The 19903-nt window shown below is 31.8% G+C and overlaps 1 long non-coding RNA gene across 1 annotated transcript; it reads right to left on the bottom strand.

The window, feature by feature from the left end:
- Nucleotides 1-6276: 6276 nt before the first annotated feature.
- On the bottom strand, nt 6277-18013 carry LOC126842987 (uncharacterized). Its single transcript, XR_007686387.1, has 3 exons — nt 17783-18013; nt 17521-17649; nt 6277-6939 (listed from the first exon to the last, which is right to left on the bottom strand). It is a non-coding gene; the product is annotated as an uncharacterized LOC126842987 (long non-coding RNA).
- Between the last annotated feature and the right edge of the window lie 1890 nt (nt 18014-19903).

The following is a 19903-nucleotide window of genomic DNA, read 5'->3' as shown; positions in this document are numbered from 1 at the left end:
AGGTTTTTTTTAAATTTAAATAGTTTTTCCTATAATTTAAATTCATTTTGGCTTGTTTAAGACCAAAAAGCTAGATAAAATTTCAACTACTTAGGATGGTCTAATATGTTTAATTACATATAATGAGATTCAGCTTCTGTGGCTACTTTACTGTGTTATGCAGGAAATCGATTTTCATTTGAAAATTTTAATTTCTTAAATAATATTAATAATATTAATATTATTGTTAATAATATTAATTTTTTTCAATAACAAAAACCCAATATTTTTTTACATAAAAATGCAAAAAATCAAAAATCTGTTGCCTTTATTTAGTAGTAAAATTTCCAAAAATTTCGGATATATTTGCGGAATTAAAATCTGACCACCCTATGTAGTAAAAAAGACAGACCACATAGAATCCCCTTAATTATGTTGTTAATAATATTAAACAGGTTTCAGCTGCGAAGTAGGTTACTAAGTAAGTTCTTAATTAAGATTTAGCAAAAAATTGCCTACATTTTACTCCTTAAAAAAGTGCGGCTTAGCTTCGTCTTAAAAGAAAGAAAAAACAATATATTTTATTGAAGACAATTAGTTAGCTACTATTAGGTTATACTACTTTAGGAACTCTTCTTTTACTGTTTCTTATGCATAAACTATAATTTTCTCGATTAAAATATTATCAAGCGATTTAAAATGTTCTCCTGATTATTAACAGTTGTCATACGTTTGTACTTTATGTAAGCTAATTTCGAAAAAGCACTTTCTGATGAAAAACTGCTACTTGGGAGAGACTTAAATACATAGCTATTAGCTACCTAGTGCAAAAGAAAGGTATTGGCTAATGATTTTTCATTGAACCGTTTCTGATATCAGTTGGGGAGGTGCAGATATCTTTTATAAACAATTATCCCACTTAATATAATAGCAATATATTCTATAAAGTTAGGTCTTTGGCCAAAGAGAAAGGTTTCAAAATGTGTGTGGTTCATCAATGCAGAACTGAAAAATTTGTATTAAAAAAAATAAAACCTCTAATAAAACGTTATACGAAGAAGCCGACTTATCAGAAATGTAAATAAATACAAAACTAAAAAAATAGCCAAATAATTGTTTTTCCATGACTTTCAAACAATATGAGTAATCCTAATATATTAAATCGCTTTCTGGATTATAGAACCTAATTTTTTTTTCTCCATTACTGAGTCTATAAATTAATATAAGTTACTTATTTAAAATGATTTTAAATAGATATTAAATTGTGATATTGAAAGTATAAGATGCCATTTAGATGTAATTGCACGATGTTAACTATTGTAATTTTTCAAAACCAAATTATCAATAATATTTTCCAAAAACTAAGGGAAACCAAAATGATGGTATTATGATTTATGTGAAACGAAATTATGAATAGATTGTGTTTAGTATGAATATTTTAATGCTAATAATAAAAAAATTGTTTAAGAATTAAGTCAGAAATTCTACAAACGCACATTACAAATCACTTTTCTACAATTTTGTCGATTAAAAAAAATTAAAATAAAGTAACGTTTGTTAAAATAAATAAATGACAAAAAACCTAAATAAAATCTTTAAAAATGAATTTCGATAATATGTTTTCTTTGATAAGGTAATTAAATCTGCTAAATTATCAACAACAGTGGGAAATTCGAAAAAGAAACGACTAAAAGAGTGAATGACAGCAACATTACTTCGTTTTGTACACCTTAACCAGGAACTATCCCTAAAGTAAACACCCGGACAATACTAAGAAACTGAAATGTATACTGTACAAACAAAATGTACTACTTAAAAATATATTATTTTTTGTATAATACTCTATCACTTTAAAGTTTAAATATTATATAAAGTTCAGCACTTCCGGATTTCTATAATTTGTTTTAAAATATATTGTTAACTTGTATATTAGTTAAACTAAAACTGAAATATATATATAATTTTTAAACTTTATAAACTGTGATTATTATAACATTAGATCAAGTATTGCTTCATCAGACTAGAATGGTATATTGTGTAATATTTAAATATTAATGAATATTTTATTATCAAGGGGATTGCATGTGGTCTGCTTTTAAGGAGTTTTGTATAGGCAATATTTTAGTAAAAAGAGGTTTTAATAAATTTCGACCATGCCAATTAATTTAACGGTTAATTTAAATAATTTTCCCTATAATTTAAATTCATTTTGACTTGTTTAAGACCAAAAAGCTAGACGAAATTTCAACTACTTAGGATGGTCTAATATTTTCAATTCTGTAATGAGATTTAAGTTCTTTGGTTACTTTACTGTGTTATGTAAGACACCGATTTTCATTTGAAAATTTCAGTTTCTTGTAGTTAATAAAATACATTTTGAAATTTTATCAATATTAAAACCCAGTTTTTTTTTATAAAAAAAGCAAACAATTAAAAATCTATTTCCCGCGTAACCTAGTAAAACTTTCGAAAAACTTCCAAGGATATTTTTACAGAATTAAATCTTAAGTAACCGAAATTTTGTCTGACGTTTTAGTCAAAAAAACATACTTCATGCAATCCCCTTAAGTATTTTGTTAATAATATTAAACAGGTTTCACCTGTAGAAACTTGCGGAACATGAAGATATATTAGTTAAAAAATTAATTAACTAGTCTAAAATGAGACATGCTGAATACTAGTTTGAAATACAAAGAAGGAAGTTGATTTATACATTTTCGAGTTCAAATTTGACCGGATATAACAGTAAGCCTAAAAATTAAATATATTTTTTTTATTTCAAATCTCCCTAAGTAGGAAGATGATTTCAAATTTAAATTCAGTGACCACATAAAGATATAATTTGATATTTCCAAATTTGTAAAAACAAACCCGCCTAAGTAGGCGGATGGTTTAAAGTTCGAATTCAACGATCACAAATATATATAATTTGACTTTTTTTAATGATTTTTAATCATAAATTTGGAAGACATTATTTTCAGGCGCATTTTTTGGAATTTAGACCATTTTCTAAGATAGCTGCATAGCTTATGTGCTACTCGCTGGTTCCTACCCACGATTTAATAATAACTTTTCGAGTTAACGGTTTAATCTCTGAAATTATACAAGAATCTGATGTTTTTCAACTACTTAATATCGTGAAAGACAAAACCGCTGCAGGCTTTGAGGGAGTCTGAGTCAAAATCTTAGGCATGTTCGAAGTAAAATTATTAAGTCCTTTAACACATAATCAGCCGATTTCACCAACATTTGTTAAGGATTACACTTATTCTTAATTATACTTAACAATCAATTAGTGAAAATTGGGTTTAATCGAGAATTATTAGCCTGAACACGTTCTTAAGTTAATCAGCCGAAATCAGCTTGTTAAAAAGTTAATTGGCATGTTAAAACGTCATAGATCGAATTATACACTACTAATTGAGATTTTATTATGAAATTATATTGTTATCACTTATCACATTTTGTGATAACCAATGATAACGTTGAAATCAAGGTAACAGCTTTGGTAACCCAACTAACATTTTGTTAACCAGATGTTAAATTCATTTGAATTGTTAACTAACATTATGTTAAAAGTGAATTCAATAATAGTTGGTGAACCGGCTGAATATATAGAATCTAAGTATTAAAAATAGCATTTCTACGGAGAAATTTAAATTAGCCATAATCAAACCTTTGTACGAAAATGTGAATAAAATAGATATTAATATCTACAGACCAATGTCTATATGTTGAGCGACTTCTCTAAGATATTTGAAAAAATTGTAAACCAAAAAGGTTCATTAGATTTTTAGAAAAATAATTCCAGCTCCTATCTAAAAAATGAGTTAACGATTCAGATCAAGCCTAGGTACCGAAAATGCATTATAGAACGTGACACGCTTTATCAATGCTGATGTTCAATAAGACAAGAAAGTAATGGCAGTTTCTTTTAAAGATTTAGCCAAAGCCTTGGTATACAGTAGATCTTCAGAACTTTTAAAAGATTTTGCCTGATTTTAGTATTATTTTATCAAATTTAGATTGGTTTAAGTGTTATTTGGAAAACAGAAAGCAGATAGTTCGGATCAATAGCTATTTAATGGTGATGAAATGTTAATGCGGTCTACCCTAAGGAATTGGGTCCCATTTTATTTATCCTGTACATAATTAGGGTTAATGTTGACCTAACATTACCCTTACCATTTAAGTTGTTTCAAAAGTTGATAGTGCTGTGGAAAAAGATTAAAATGTGAATACTGATTATTTTAAAAGAAAATATTCATCATAATCCTTTCATATATCACCCTGCTAAATACTTGCTGACTGTATACTGATTATACGAATTTCAGATAGAAAAATCTTCAGATAATGTTGGAAGTCATTAGCATTTAAGAAATAAATAGCTAGACGAAAAATGGATATTCAAATAAATTGTTAACTGCTAAAATAAGTTAACTGACAAATATTGTATTATACTAACTTATATAAATCATGTTGATTTATACTTTTTTTAATACACAAACGATCAACTAAATCACTTGATAAAAAAAATAGTGTATTTAGTCTCTTTTGGGAATTTACCGAATGATAATTCATATTTTTAGCGTTAACGCAATCAATTTTATACTTAGTATTGTGAAATTAAAAAAACAGAATTCGTTTAGATGCATCGTCCTATATAATATGTCATTAGTAAGTTCATCCATTTAATGCATAAGACATTATGCATAAGATTAATATCTTATGCATAATATTACTATGCATTAATAAATTGATTTTTATGGGCAAAAATAAAATGGAAAATAGCACAACAGTTCTATTTTCATTGCGACGTCCCAAAAACGACCCCACCTTAAAACTTAATAGTGATAACATCTTCCGGTCTACTAACGTAAAATACATATTATTATAATCCCCGAATCTACAACAAGTATAGCAGAGACTAACATCCCAAGTTGGAAATGCTCTCATATGTTCCACATGCAAATTTTAACACCACTATTGTTATACGCGTCCCCTGTGTGCGGGGTAACTGTGCCAAGACACATTTAAACCAGATTCGAGTCTTCCAATTGAAAAACTTAACAACTCAGTGGCGTTTTTATAGAGAGATACGGGGATTCGGGTGATAGATCCCTCCCCTCGGACTTTTTAGAATAGTCAGAAAACGGGTAATATAATTACACACGAACTACAAAAAGGCCAAAGGACTGGATGGGGATCTAGACCCATATCCCACCCTCGCCATAAATTCGCCACTGCAGTTTGAATGAATACACGAAATGATTAACGATAAACTGATAAACGGTAACGCGGACATCCACGTGGATGATTTTTTATAACACAACATTAACAGTAACTCAAAGTGTAATAGACAATCAAGGGCTCGGGGACGTTTCGAATATTGTGGGCAGTGTTAATGTTGGCTAAACCGGCCCCCCTTGACGAGTGCATGCAAAATAATTATAATAATATATTATATATGTTAAGAAAACCTCACATTCTCCTATGGGGTACCGCTGTCTGGATCCGCCGATGTGCGCGCTTGCAGGGTTGGAACTCCTCCCTGGGTCGGGTCACACTGGTCTTTGGTCCTAGGGCGTTTCTCCAAAGTCCAGGCAAGTTAACGTTACTTTTGGGCCAAACGTGGTAATGTGATGGCCGTGGTCAGTGGTGGTTTTCAACAATTTAATTTAATTTATTCTTTATCTTAGCCCCTAGTCCTACACCACCCCCGTAGAGCTCGGTCTTCTACATCTCGTTCAATCAATCTCTTCTTCTTTTCCCATCTACAGTCATCTTCGTAACACCTCTCACTGCCTCTGCCTCATCTCTTCTCATAACACGACCGAACCGTCTTCCCCCTGTGTATACTAGTATTTTCAAAAAATTTAATTTAATTAAAAACCAAATAAAAAGGCAGCAGTCTGTCAGTTGAGCCAACAGCATCAGCCAATGCGAGCCGATCGTGTCCGGCCGGGTCCGGACACCGCCGCCTTATTAAAGACCACGTTTACACTTTACGGCTCGATGCTGCTGAAGACCACACTGAAGACTCTGTGACAACAAAAATCGCAATAAAACAAGATTAGATTATTAAAACAACAACTACAATAGCATTATTTTATCATTTCACCAGTTACCATTATACCTGTTATCAGTTACCATTATACCAGTTATCAGTTACCATTATACCTATTATCAGTTACCATTATACCTATTATTAGTTACAAGTTATCATTATCCTACCTGTGATGCCTTGGTCCCGTCGTTGTAATAAAATACACCATAAACAAACACGTTTATTATTTGTTTCCAAATAAAACGAATAAAAAACTGTATAGCACAAGATATATGTTATTTTCGTAAACATACAACATAATATAATAATGTATTATTTAACCTACTTGAGCGATTGTATTTGTTCTAAAATTTTTTTCGCCGCTAAGCCGAAATTCCCAACTAGTTGGAAAGCTCGGTTCAAAAGCGATCCTGCCGTCTTAGAACTCAAATCGCTCAAGTAAACGAACAGAGACTTCTACGAGTACTTCATAAATAAAATTAAATGCTTATATACGTGACACACGTATAGTACAATAATTTACTTATGAATATGTAGAGATGTATTAAAAGTAAATATTAAGTTCTAAGTTAATAGTAGAGTTAATTTGTTACTATTAAAACGACAGATATATTTTTTTTAAATAACTATTCGCAGTTCTCCAACGGATTTCTTGTTGGCCTATCAAAACCATTGAGTTATCGTCCCTCCGTCTGTCGTTATTTTTTTTAATGTCCACCCATCTTTATCCACAAACACGTTCCAAAACCACTCCACACAACTGCATGCCATTAGATTAGGTATGGCATAGATATATGAAACGACTACTCATTCATTTACATATGTTTAACATAAACATATGTAACATGTGTGTTTAACTTGTTCTTGTCGATTGGGAGATTTTCGTCTCCAAGCTGCAAAATAGCAAAACAACATTATTAGTTATCAATTTATTATGAAATTCCACATTGCGCTATTATGGTTGGTTTTACATATTATTGAATATAATTAATATTGTTTATTTGGGTCATGGAATATAAGTAATAAATATTATATAACCTTGTATGGTATTATATGTGTACACTGAAGAAATCATGAGTAATATTTAAAAGTTGTTTTATACAAGGACCAATTACATCTGTAACCTAGATTATATCATATATAAGACATAGTATTAAGGTGTTGGATTTACCATTCTATTACGGCTGCTGTTATAATTGAAACGTACGTTGTATATATATTATTCTCTATACTGTGTGTGTTTTTATGTTTAATAGTATTGTGTTAAACATATTATTGTTGTGTTTTATTTTCTACTTAAATACTAACTTCCACCAAGATATACAGGCGTATATCGCAATAGGTTATGGGCCCAGACACATAGTCTCAGGCACAACAGTGAAGCATCAGAAGGCTAAGTATTTTATGTAGTTAAAATTCACTTATTCCAATTGTTCAGTAAGTACTATTTTTAAGTACGTTATCTTTTAACTATGGACGAGTCACTGAAGATTACAAAGCTGAGTAACTCGGAAGGCTGGACACTTTGGAAATTTCAAATGAACGTAATAATTAATTCATTTGAGATAAGCGGTATAATTACAGGAGATTATAAAAAGCCAGTATATACAATAGCAACCTCCGAGAAAGAAGAGGATGCCAAGAAAAGGTTTCAGTTAGAACGAATAGCGTGGTCAAGGGCTGATAGTAAACGTCAAAGATTAATCGTCACGTCATTGGAAAATGGACCGTTACAATATTTGCTAAATTGTAGTACAGCATATGATATGTGGAACAAATTATTAAGTATCTACGAGCAAAAATCTGAAGCAGGTATACATTTATTACAAAATACATTTTTCAGTTATGTAAAAGAGCCTACAGATGACATTTCGACGCATATCAGTAAACTACAGAATCTTCAAAACCAACTCGCACTATCGGGAGAGAAAATCTCTGACAATATGTTGCTAACTAAAATTCTTATGACTTTACCGCCATCTTATAAACATTTTTACAGTGCATGGGACAGTGTACCTCAAGCAAGTAAAAATTTAAATGAACTTACATCTCGGTTGTTAATAGAAGAATCGAGAATGTCTCAAGGAGGTTCAGAAGTTGAAGCAGAGGAATCCAATGCTTTGACTGTCAAAAGATTTCAAAAGAAATTTTTTAAGAAGAATGGTGGTAATGTTGGTAATGAACGTAATTTTAGTAATAATAATACTAAAAAGATAGGTCCCTGTTTTTGGTGCAAGAAACTAGGTCATCTCAAGAAAGACTGCAGGAAGTATCAAAAGTACCAGAATGATCAGGGTGAGGCGAAATCAGATTCGCCAAGTACAAGTTTAACAGGTCAAGCGTTCTATAGTGAATCTTTGGTTACTGATCGCAAAGAGAATCAATGGTATTTGGATTCAGGAGCTACTGAACACATGACAAGCAACAGAGAGTGGTTTGTGAACTATAAAAAATTCAGGTCGCCAGTGGAAATAAGGATTGGCGATGGTACAAATTTACAGGCAGAAGGTTCGGGTAATATAAACATAATATGTTATGTGGGAAATAACATGAATACAAATTATTTGTCTAATGTGTTATATGTACCAAATTTAAAGTATAATTTATTTAGTACGGGCAAAGCATTAGATAAAGGTTTGAAAATGGAATCAGACAGTAAAAAATGTATTTTTTTGAAAAACAATAAGGTCGTTTGCACTGGTGAACGCAAAAACGGGTTATACAATATGAACATTGAGATTGTACAGCAAATAACCGACGACATGACATTGACCGAGCAAGGTAACGGACAAATGGAAGTGAATGCGGCAATCGCGGATTCCATTCAACTTTGGCATGAACGACTAGGGCATCAATGTAAACAGTACGTAAAATCTTGTTTGCTAAAACATAATATAAATGTAAGCGGTGATTGGAACCAGTTCTTGTGCGGTGACTGTGTTATTGGAGAGCAAACGAGAAAGCCATTTAAGAGTCGTTCGACTACATCGGGTAAAACCGGAGAGTTAATTTATGCAGATTTATGCGGACCGATGGAAAAAAAGTCTCTGGGCAAGTCCCAATATTTTTTATTGTTCAAGGATGATTACACACATTATCGGACGGTCTTTTACTTGAAAAATAAAAATGAGGTCAAAAATAAATTAGAGTTATTTATAAGATTTGTTAAAAATGATTCTGGGAATAAAGTAAAAGCTTTAAGAAGTGATAATGGTTTAGAGTTTGTTTCTAAAGAAGTAATAAGTATTTTGCAGAAATATGGTATTCGACATGAAAAAACAATAGCGTACACACCAGAGCAAAATTCTGGGGCGGAACGTGAAATGAGAACTATTGTGGAAACAGCACGAACATTACTTCATTCAAAGAAGATGGACATATCATTTTGGGCAGAAGCAGTTAATACATCAGTGTATGTACTCAATCTTACTGGTAAGAGTACTGTTGAAGGTAAAAGTCCATATGAGCTTTATTTTAACAAAGAACCAGATATAAGGCATTTAAGGGTATTTGGAACAGAAATGTATGTTCATATTCCAAAGGCCAAGAGACGAAAATGGGACGCTAAAAGTAAATTGTGTATTTTTGTCGGGTATTCTTTAGATAAACGTGGGTATAGGGCTTATTGTCCAAAAACTAAAACTATAAGAGATTATAGAAATGTTGTGTTTAAAAAAGAAATAAATACTAATGAATTAACATTTAGCGAAAGTGTAAGTCAAGATTATAATGTCGACGAGGAAACACCTCAGGCGGTAGAGGTACAACCAGAAAAACAACTCGAAGTCACGCCAACAGAACTACCAAGTTACAATCTTCGCGATCGAGGTCAATTGCGTAAACCGGCCAGATATGCATGTATTACGTCGTGTATTACAGAACCGATTAACTATAAAGAAGCTGTGAGCTGTCAGAATAAAAATGATTGGATTTTAGCCATGGACGACGAGATAAATTCATTGCATACTAATGACACCTGGACGTTGGTGCCAATTCCAGAAGGAAAGCAAGTATTAAATAACTCATGGGTTTACAAAATCAAGTACAATGGTAACGGGCAGGTTGATCGATTTAAGGCTTGATTAGTTGTTAACGGTTCTCGACAGATACATGGGATAAACTATAACGAAACATTTTCACCTGTAGTTAGATTTGAATCTATTAGAACAATTTTAGCCATTAGTGCGGCTCAGAAATTGGAATTATGCCAATTTGACATTCGTACAGCATTTCTATATGGTATGTTAGAAGACGAACTGTATATGGAACAACCGATCGGATATGACGACAATTCAGGTCTGCAAATTACGTAAGTCGTTATATGGATTAAAACAATCTCCACGGTGTTGGAATACACGGTTTAAGAATTTCCTTTTGCAATTCAATTTAAATCAAAGTAAATATGATTCGTGTGTTTTCACTAATCATGATAATAATGAAAAATTGATTTTAGCTATTTTTGTTGATGATGGTCTTATTGCGTCAGTCAATAAAACAAAAATACAGGTATTATTGTCTAAATTAGAAAAAGAATTTGAAGTTAAACACGGTAACTTAGATTATTTTCTAGGAATGGGAATTAAGAAATTAGATGATGGATCATTATTTAATAATCAAACTAATTATTCTAGAAATATTATTAAACGATTTAACATGTTAGATGCAAAGGATATCTCAATACCCATTGATAAATCAACGACATTGGATGTTCACACGGATTCGATAGTACTAAAAGAAGGTCAAGTAACGTATCGAGAAGCAGTGGGAAGTTTATTATTCCTGTCACAATTAACAAGACCAGATTTGGCATTTGCAGTTAATTTTGCATCACGATTTTTGACAAAACCAACTAATGCTCATTGGTCGATGGTCAAACGCATTATACGTTACGTTAAACATACAATTGATTATGGATTGGTGTATAAATCTGATAATAATTTAGATTTAAGAATATTTACAGATTCTGATTATGCTGGAGATTTAGAAACAAGGAGATCAACTTCGGGACATCTATTCATGTTGGGTTCATCTACAATCTCTTGGCAAGCACAACGTCAAGCAACGGTCTCTCTTAGCAGTACGGAAGCGGAGTTCATTGCAGCGTCGGACATTACGAAAGGACTAATTTGGTTTAAAAGTTTCTTACGAGAACTCACTAATAATAATATGTATGATAAACCTATATTATTCATTGATAATCAAAGTACCATTCGTTTAGTTAAAAATCCGGAGTTTCATCGAAAAACAAAGCACATCGATGTACGATATCATTTCATTCGTGAAAAATATGAAGAAGGTCAATTCGAAGTTCAATACATAAACACACAAGAAATGTTGGCAGATATCTTCACAAAGCACTTCCAAAGGACAGATTTGGGATGATTCGATCAAGCATCGGAATACAGAAGATATCACAGTAGAATAAGTTAATTTAAGGGAATATTAATTAAGGGGGTGTATTGCATATAATTAATATTGTTTATTTGGGTCATGGAATATAAGTAATAAATATTATATAACCTTGTATGGTATTATATGTGTACACTGAAGAAATCATGAGTAATATTTAAAAGTTGTTTTATACAAGGACCAATTACATCTGTAACCTAGATTATATCATATATAAGACATAGTATTAAGGTGTTGGATTTACCATTCTATTACGGCTGCTGTTATAATTGAAACGTACGTTGTATATATATTATTCTCTATACTGTGTGTGTTTTTATGTTTAATAGTATTGTGTTAAACATATTATTGTTGTGTTTTATTTTCTACTTAAATACTAACTTCCACCAAGATATACAGGCGTATATTGCAATACATATAAATATTATGTCATTTATAATATTAAAATTTATACAAGCACATATTATAAAAATTATGTATGACATTTTTATTTCGTTTTTTTTATAAATGCATAGTCATCTTTAAAATGTTTATACAAGTTATTGTTTTCTATTTTTTTATTCATTTACTTTTGGAATTATCTTTAAGAAATTATTTTTCAGTTTTTATAATGAAATTGTTAAAAATTAATGAAATCCTCAGTCCAAAAATAATAATAATTTATCAATCAATCAATCAATAATAACTTATTAATTGTCTTTTCAATTTTACCGAGAAGTGGGTTAATTCTAATCTAATTCTATTGAAGTATTTGGAATGTGTCAGTACTAAATAATGATTAAATATGAATAGACATAAAAATAAATAACCAAAATTTATTGAAATTTACTAATTATTATTAAACTTATTATAATTATAATGTTTTTTTAAGTAATTAGGGGAAACGGGAAAAGGTAAACATCTTAAAAAGAAATAATAAAGTGTAAAATGACTTTTCTGGTGTCTAGCGTTTATATTTTAGAAAGTTTTTAAAATTGATGTAATTATTTTTTTTACTTGGCTAAATAAAAAATCAGCGTTTTAGAAAAAAATACTTATTAAATTCCCAGAAAAAAATATGTTTTAGGTTTTTTAATTTCTTATCGGGCTTATGCAAATCAAGTTGTAACTTGGCTTAATGTTTTGTTAAATTATAATTTTCTGGGATTTCCAAAATGTTTGGTGTATGAAAGGCGAAGATAAAGAAGTGTCACGAGGATGTGAAAAAGAGATTGAAAGTGTACTTTGAAGGACTATTGAATAAGAGCAGGTAGCGTGGAATTTAGGTATGGTGGACTTAATCAGGGAGGAGGAAGTGTGAAATGCGGTTCGAAAGATGAAAAAGAAGAAAGCGGTAGGACCGGGTGGGGTACCAGTGGAGGGATGGCAGGTGTTAGGTCTCTTTGGCAGAGGGTTGTAGAAAGGTTTCCTTGATAAGGTGTTAGTAGATGGGAAAATGCCGGAATGGTGGAGGAAAATTATTCTGGTACCGATATTCAAGGGCAAGGGAGATGTGGAGGAGTGTGGAAATTATAGAGGTATAAAACTGATTAGTCATAGTATGAAGATTTGGGAAAAGGTGATAGAATAGAGACTACAATATCGAAGAATCAATTTGGGTTTATGCTAGGGAAATCAACTGTAGAACCAATATTTTGCAATAGGCAAATTGTGGAAAAGTAAAGGGAGAAAAAAAAGAAAACTGTGTATAGTATTTATAGATTTAGAAAAGGCATATATGATAGAGTTCCAAGAGAGATTTTGAGGTGGACGTTAAGGAAGAAAGGAGTGCTGAGGGCGTATGTGAAAGTAATAGAGGAAATGCATGAAGGATCAAGTACAAGAGTGAGGAGTGTGTGCGGAGAAACGGAAGAATTTAGTGTAATTTAGAATAGGTGTGCATCAAGGTTAAGCGTTGAGTCCTTACTTCTTATCTTTAGTAATGGACGAGATTACGAAAGATGTACAGGGGGAGGTGCCATGGTGTATGATTTTTGCGGATGACGTAGTGCTGGTGGGGGAAAGTCTGGAAGAATCTAGTGAGAGACTTGAAGAGTGAAGAGAAGCGCTTGAAGGTAAAGAACTGAGGATTTGACTTTGGAGAAGGTTATATAAGGTAAGAAAGGTAATGCAGATGGGTGATGATGAAGTGTGTGAACTTAATAGGTTTAAGTACTTAGGACCAGCAGTACAAACAAATGGTGGGTACGAGGATGATGTGAAAAATAGAATAAATCGTGGATGAATGAAGTGGAGGGGAGTGTCGAGTGCTTTGTGTGACAGAAGGATGCCTTTATAGTGTAACGGCCACATTTGGCATCTCAATCTTATATTGAAAGGTAAACTTTATAGGTCGGTGGTGAGGCCAGCAATGTTATATGGGTAGATGAATGGAATGACTAGGGAAGATAGAATAAGAAATTAATACATAAGGGGTAGTCTAGTAGTTACATCAATTGTGGAGAAAATGACAGAGAATATGCCGAGATGGTTAGGTAATGTTATGAGAAGAGATGAGGTAGAGGCAGTGAGAGGTGCTATGAAGATGATTGAAGAGGGAAAAAGAGGAAGAAGAAGACCAAAGATATCTTATCTTTGGTCTTCTTCTTGGACGATGGAGATGGATGGACGGAATAGATAATGATACGAGGATAGCTGAGGGGTTTGAACGAGATGTAGAAGACCTTTATGGAGCTCTATGGAGGTATAGGACTAGGGTGGCCGACCCCATGTAGTTGGGAGTGTAAGACGAAGATAATGAAAAAACTATGCAAAAAATTATTTCGTATACATTTAATTATTATGTCGTTATAATGGTTGATTGTTAACAGTTGTGCAATGAATTGTAATTTATGATTTATGTTACCTAATTGATAATAATATGAGTTAGAGATATAAAATATTAGAAAAACGATAATACAGTAATTACAAATTATATTATATTATGGAAATAGTTAAAAATATTTTGAAGAAATTTAAATATCATATTATAATTCAGTCAGGTGGTCTGGTAAGTTTTTTGAAAGTCGTTACTTATTGCAAAATTGATAAGGACGACATTATTTTCGAAATAATATTAAACAATAGTCGAGTTTCCTGAAAATTAAGGACGAGATATCATCAATTCGATATAATCTGATCATTACATAAACTTTATCTGAAGGCCTTCCCAATAAATAAAAAAAATTGTTTACTGTAACTCAAACTTTACACCCAAGTCCCAAAGAGTCAGCAAAGGAAAATCGGTTTGAAGAACATAGACCCAACTCATCCGTTTGAAATACAGATCTTTTATTCATAAAGTGTCTATTATTGAGTGATCAAAAAGTGCCTTAATTTAACTTTAAAGAAACGATATTGTTTTCGAAATGATTTAAATAAAAATTCTATAGATTTATTGTTTTTTGTAGTAGGTACATATGTCACCTATATTATTATATTTATAATAGAGATTACCAAACTTAATTTTACACTGTTTTTTAACTAAAACAAAATAATAATTAAAATGATCCCACGATGTTCTTTAGATTAACTGTGTAGGACATTGTAATAAAAATAATTGAAATATTTCAAAGTTAATTACTATGACTTTTATTTAAATATAAAATATTGTTCCTGGAATGAAACACGGTTATATCGTAACGGTATACATTTTGAAAGTTTTTTATTGAACATTTTTTTTTATAATTTTAAAATCGGTTAAATTATCAGAGTTATTAAAAATATTTAAATTACGAATTTGTGTTTTATAATATATTTGTAAATATAATTAATTCTTAAGTTTATTTTTCTATAAATACATTTAATTACTATTTCAAAAAGTTAATTAATTCCTTCGATTACTTTTAGAAATACAAAAAAAGTACTATTAAATAAAATTGTGTTTTATAATAATTTTAAAAGAAGCAAATGGTTTTATTTATATCAAAATAAGTTATATAATACTAATAAATTAATAATTAAAAATGCATTTGGTTATTATGCTGTATATCAGACGACAAGGGAAAGTAAAATTATAAGGTTAGATCAGGTGTCATAGGTGGTATGGCGAATGAAGGAGTAATGATGTGAACAGGTTAAGGGTAGAGGAGAAACGAGTGGAAAGATATAACCACTAGGCCTGTTCTGGTTATTAATGTATATTATATGTATAAAAATAATAGAATCATAGGGTTGAAATGCAACATAGTAGAGACATATTAAAATTAAGAGAGGGGAGCAAAGAGTGGACAGGAGAGAGAAGGTGGGTAGGATGATGATGTAAGGGGTGGTAGGTGAAGAAGGAGTATGGTGTAGGGGGTGTAGATGGGTGGGAGGGGTAGCAAGGGAAGGTATAGATGGGATAGGACGTAGGGGAGTAGGGAATGTAGTGGGAGGGAGAGAAGGAGTATAGTAGAGGGGGTGTAGATGGGTGGGAGGGGTAGCAGGGGAATGTATAGATGGGATGGGACGTAGGGGAGTAGGGAATGTAGTGGGAGGAAGAGGAGGAGTATTGTGGAGGGGGTGTAGGTGGGTGGGAGGGGGGAGTGAGGGGTGTAGGATAGGTGAGGGGTGTAAGGTAGGTGAGGGATGTAGGAGAGGAAGGAGTATGGTGTAGGGGGTGTAGATGGGTATGAGAGGTAGCAGGCGAAGGTATATATGGGATAGAACGTAGGGGAGTAGGGGGTGTAGTAGAAGCGAGAGGAGGAGCATGGTGGAGGGGGTGGAGGTGGGTGGGAGGCGGGAGTCAGGGGTGTAGGGTAGGTGGGGATGTAGGAGAGTGAGGGGTATAGGAGAGGTGGTCGATGTAGGAAAGAGAGGGGAGGAGTATGGTAGAGGGATTGTAGATGGATGGAAGGTGGGGAGGGGTAGCAGAGGAAGAGATGTATGGGATAGGATGTAGGGGAGTAGGGGGTGTAGTGGGAGGGAGGGGAGAAGTATGGGAGAGGGGGTGTAGATGGGTGGGAGGGTTAGCAAGGGAAGGTATATATGGGATAGGATGTAGGGGAGTAGGGGGTGTAGTGGGAGGTGAGGGCATATTCAAAGTGTTTCGGGTTTAGATATGTGGTATTGTCTAGAGAGCGGATTTTTAGGTTGTCATAGTTCCATATTTAATAATAATTAGTGCCAATTCTGTTAGTAGTGAAATCTCCAAAATAATCGTTTTAATGTCATTTCGTACTTCAAATACTTAAAAAAAAATTGATACGAGTATACCTTCTCTGCTTCGCGTGGAAATTTATATCAAACCCTTTGCGCTTATATTTTAATGTATAATGGATTATGAAAATTTAAATTGCGAATAAAAGAATAATAATCATTAAAATAAGAAAAATATGTCTGTATTTTTTTACTCGAGTCGAATTTATGCTCACAAGTAGCAAAATGTATAATAATAATTATAGCTTATAATAACCTATTAAGATTATATGTGAACTCCTAAATATCTTCTCTCTAGAACAATAGATCAATATCGACGGAAACGTCTGTCAAGGCTTAAACACCGCGCGATGACTTCTCTAACTACATTGTCTACTTAATATTTTTTTTTTATTTGTTACATTATTTTAATCAGTCTAAAATGCGAATTTTTTTTTATAATTTATGAAGTATATTTATGTTTGTTTAACTTAGAAATTTAAATTTACGTTACTTAAATTTTTTTAGTTATCGCTACAAATAGTATAAACAGAATGATAATAAGAAAAAAATTCGCATTTTACCTCCGTTTAATTTGTAAGTTAAAACAAGCAACTTTTTTAATATAATGTACTGACTTTTCGAGTTATAAAGAAAAAACCAGCCCTAATAGTTTTTTTTAATGTTTTTTTTAGTTACATATATTCGCGTTTAATTAAAAGTATAATAATATATTTATTGATTATACTAACGCGTTAAATATATTTTTTTTAGTATAATGTTTATATTTGGCTGGTTTTTTTGGTAACTACTCAAAAAATCAGTACCCTACGATGAGAAATGTATAGTTTTCATAGTATTTTTTGCGTAAAAAATGAAGAAAAAAATTAATGAAATTGTATTTTAAGAATAGAAATATTTTTTTCGGAGGATTTAAACTTTCAAAAAAATTCAAAACAAATATTTACCGCATAACCGTTGGTGGTGATGACGATGGCGATGACGGCTCGGTAACAGCAATTATCTCTGTGGCTGAATTTAACCGGATCGCAAGCAGTTGATAACAATATGATTTTCCATTGGAATTCGGTTCAAAGCTAAAAAAAAAAAATTATCATTAAAACTTGAAAAGATAAAAAAAAAAAAATAATAATAATAATATTCGGAAGTATTTTTTATGAGGGGGAAAAAATTATTATCAAATAATTATTATTTTAAACCGGGATTTACCTATTTTGGTTTTTTTTTTTGTAAAATATATACTGAAGATTGTTGATTTCTTCGTTAGCGCAGCTGTTGGAATTATTATCATCGTGCGGTAGAGTCGAAAGTATTTTTTTTTTTTAGTTGGAAAAAAAGTAAAAATATTTTTGAAAACTTGTGAAAAAAAAAAAAAACTGACGAAATATTTCTCAAGTGTCGAGAGAGCTAACTGGGACGACCGTCTGACCGTGTCTTGATTCGGTGGAAGATTGGTTGGGATACTTGGTGCACGCTGGTATGTATACTATTTGAAAGCGCGCTCAGGCGGTGACCGAAGACGCAGACTCCAACGACGCAGGACCCTGAAAGCTCTGTGAGTTGTATTACTCGCTATTGTCACCGCTGATTGACAACCGATTAGGGAAATCTAAAGTAATACAAAAGTATTGGGCGCGGATAAGACGTGGGATTCTCAACAACAACAATGTAAGGTCATAACGGTGTGGACGGGAAATTTAAATATGTTAAAAAAAAAAATATATATATATATATATAAAGGGCACAAGGAAGAAGGGTAAATAGTTTTTTTCAATATACGGCATTAATTTGTTTTATTTATGTCGATAGATTGTTAATTATTGAAATAATGGTATATATATATATATATATATATACCATTATTTCAGTTGAGTCTTAGACGTGTTAGACGGGGGGCACAGTCAATACGGTATGGTTTTTCGGGAAGGTTAATTTTTTATGGTAAAAAAAAATAAATTCAGCTCTGAATACCGCTGCGGTTTATTAGGGTAAGTATTTAAAAAAAAAAATTGTATTCAAATTTTATAATATTATGCTACTCGACGAATACTTCTTGGCGTATGTTATAAAATTTGAAATTGAAACGGTTCTAAAAAGTAAAACCGCTCCAATTAGTTAAAACAAATGAAAAAGTATATGTTTTCCAAAACTTATTTTTTTTGTCACTTATCTTAAGTTTGGCCAACAGCTTAAATAAATATTAGATTTTTTGTCATAATATTAAAAAAAACAAATGTACAAATTGTTTTCGGCGAACAAACAACACATTCTTAATTTTTACATTAAGAAAATGTTAAAAAAAAAAAATAGAATTTTCAGTAGATATTTCAAAGATTTTTAATGATAATATTTTAGCTAACAAATCTGTAACGATCTAACAAATGAAATGCTACTTTTTACAAGTTCAAATTGTATTCTTCACATAACGTATAACGGTAGACTGGATATTGCTCCAATAGATGTCGTCTCGGTGTCCAATTAAGTCATTTTGAACCATAAGGCAAAACATCTTTGGCAGCCCCCTTGGCCCTTGCCATAAATCAAATAAATCCAGACATTTTTTCCCTATTTACAATTTTATTGCTACAGAAACCACTTCAACGAGTAATAATACCGTTTTATATTTTTAAGCACAAAGCCACTCCAGAAAACATGCTTGCGAAAGTAGTTTTTTGCTTGTTATCCACTAAATGGTATTTTTACTTAAACTTTGCTGACTTACACCGCTCTCTGTCTATCTTAACTAATAAGAAATATGACCCTGCAGTCATGATACTAGGCAGTTATGAAACCCTTTAGGCTATTGGGTCTCAAAGGACTAATTTCAGATACTTAATAATTTTTGGTAAACGAGCATCAAAGTTTTCAATTCCCATAAGGCCGTGTGCTTTTAGGTCTGCTATTAAACGAGCAAAACTACTTAATTTTCAAAAGCTGTGCAAAATGTTTTAAGTAAAATATTCAAAGGGGTTGAAATAATTCATGTAGAATTTTGTTAAATGTTTTATTCCTCCCGAAATATGATTTAGAACCGTTTTGACAATATTGGTAAATACTTTAAAATATATATATTAATTGCTGTGTGGGTGGATAAGATGAACGACAATGTGTATGATGAATTGTCCACAACTCGTTGTAGCCATTAGCCGTCATTAGCCCTTTTTCGAATCGGGTCCAGAAATACAGATAATAGGTATTCTATTTTTGCGGTATGAGAAATAACAATAATTGACCAATACAAATATTGATTTGTCAAAAATATAATAATAACTGTGGCGGAGATTGGAGAAGTCCATTTCGCGAAAACACTTTCATAAACCAACATTGACA

The sequence above is a fragment of the Adelges cooleyi genome, unplaced genomic scaffold, assembly GCF_023614345.1.
Source record: "Adelges cooleyi isolate 19-005CV unplaced genomic scaffold, UGA_ACOO_1.1 ACOO_flye_CR_arks_rails_tigmint_CR_PRNA_574, whole genome shotgun sequence".
In the NCBI taxonomy this organism is placed as follows: domain Eukaryota; kingdom Metazoa; phylum Arthropoda; class Insecta; order Hemiptera; family Adelgidae; genus Adelges; species Adelges cooleyi.
The sequence above is the reverse complement of the archived record's forward strand: the minus strand, read 5'-3'. Positions and strand labels throughout refer to the sequence as shown.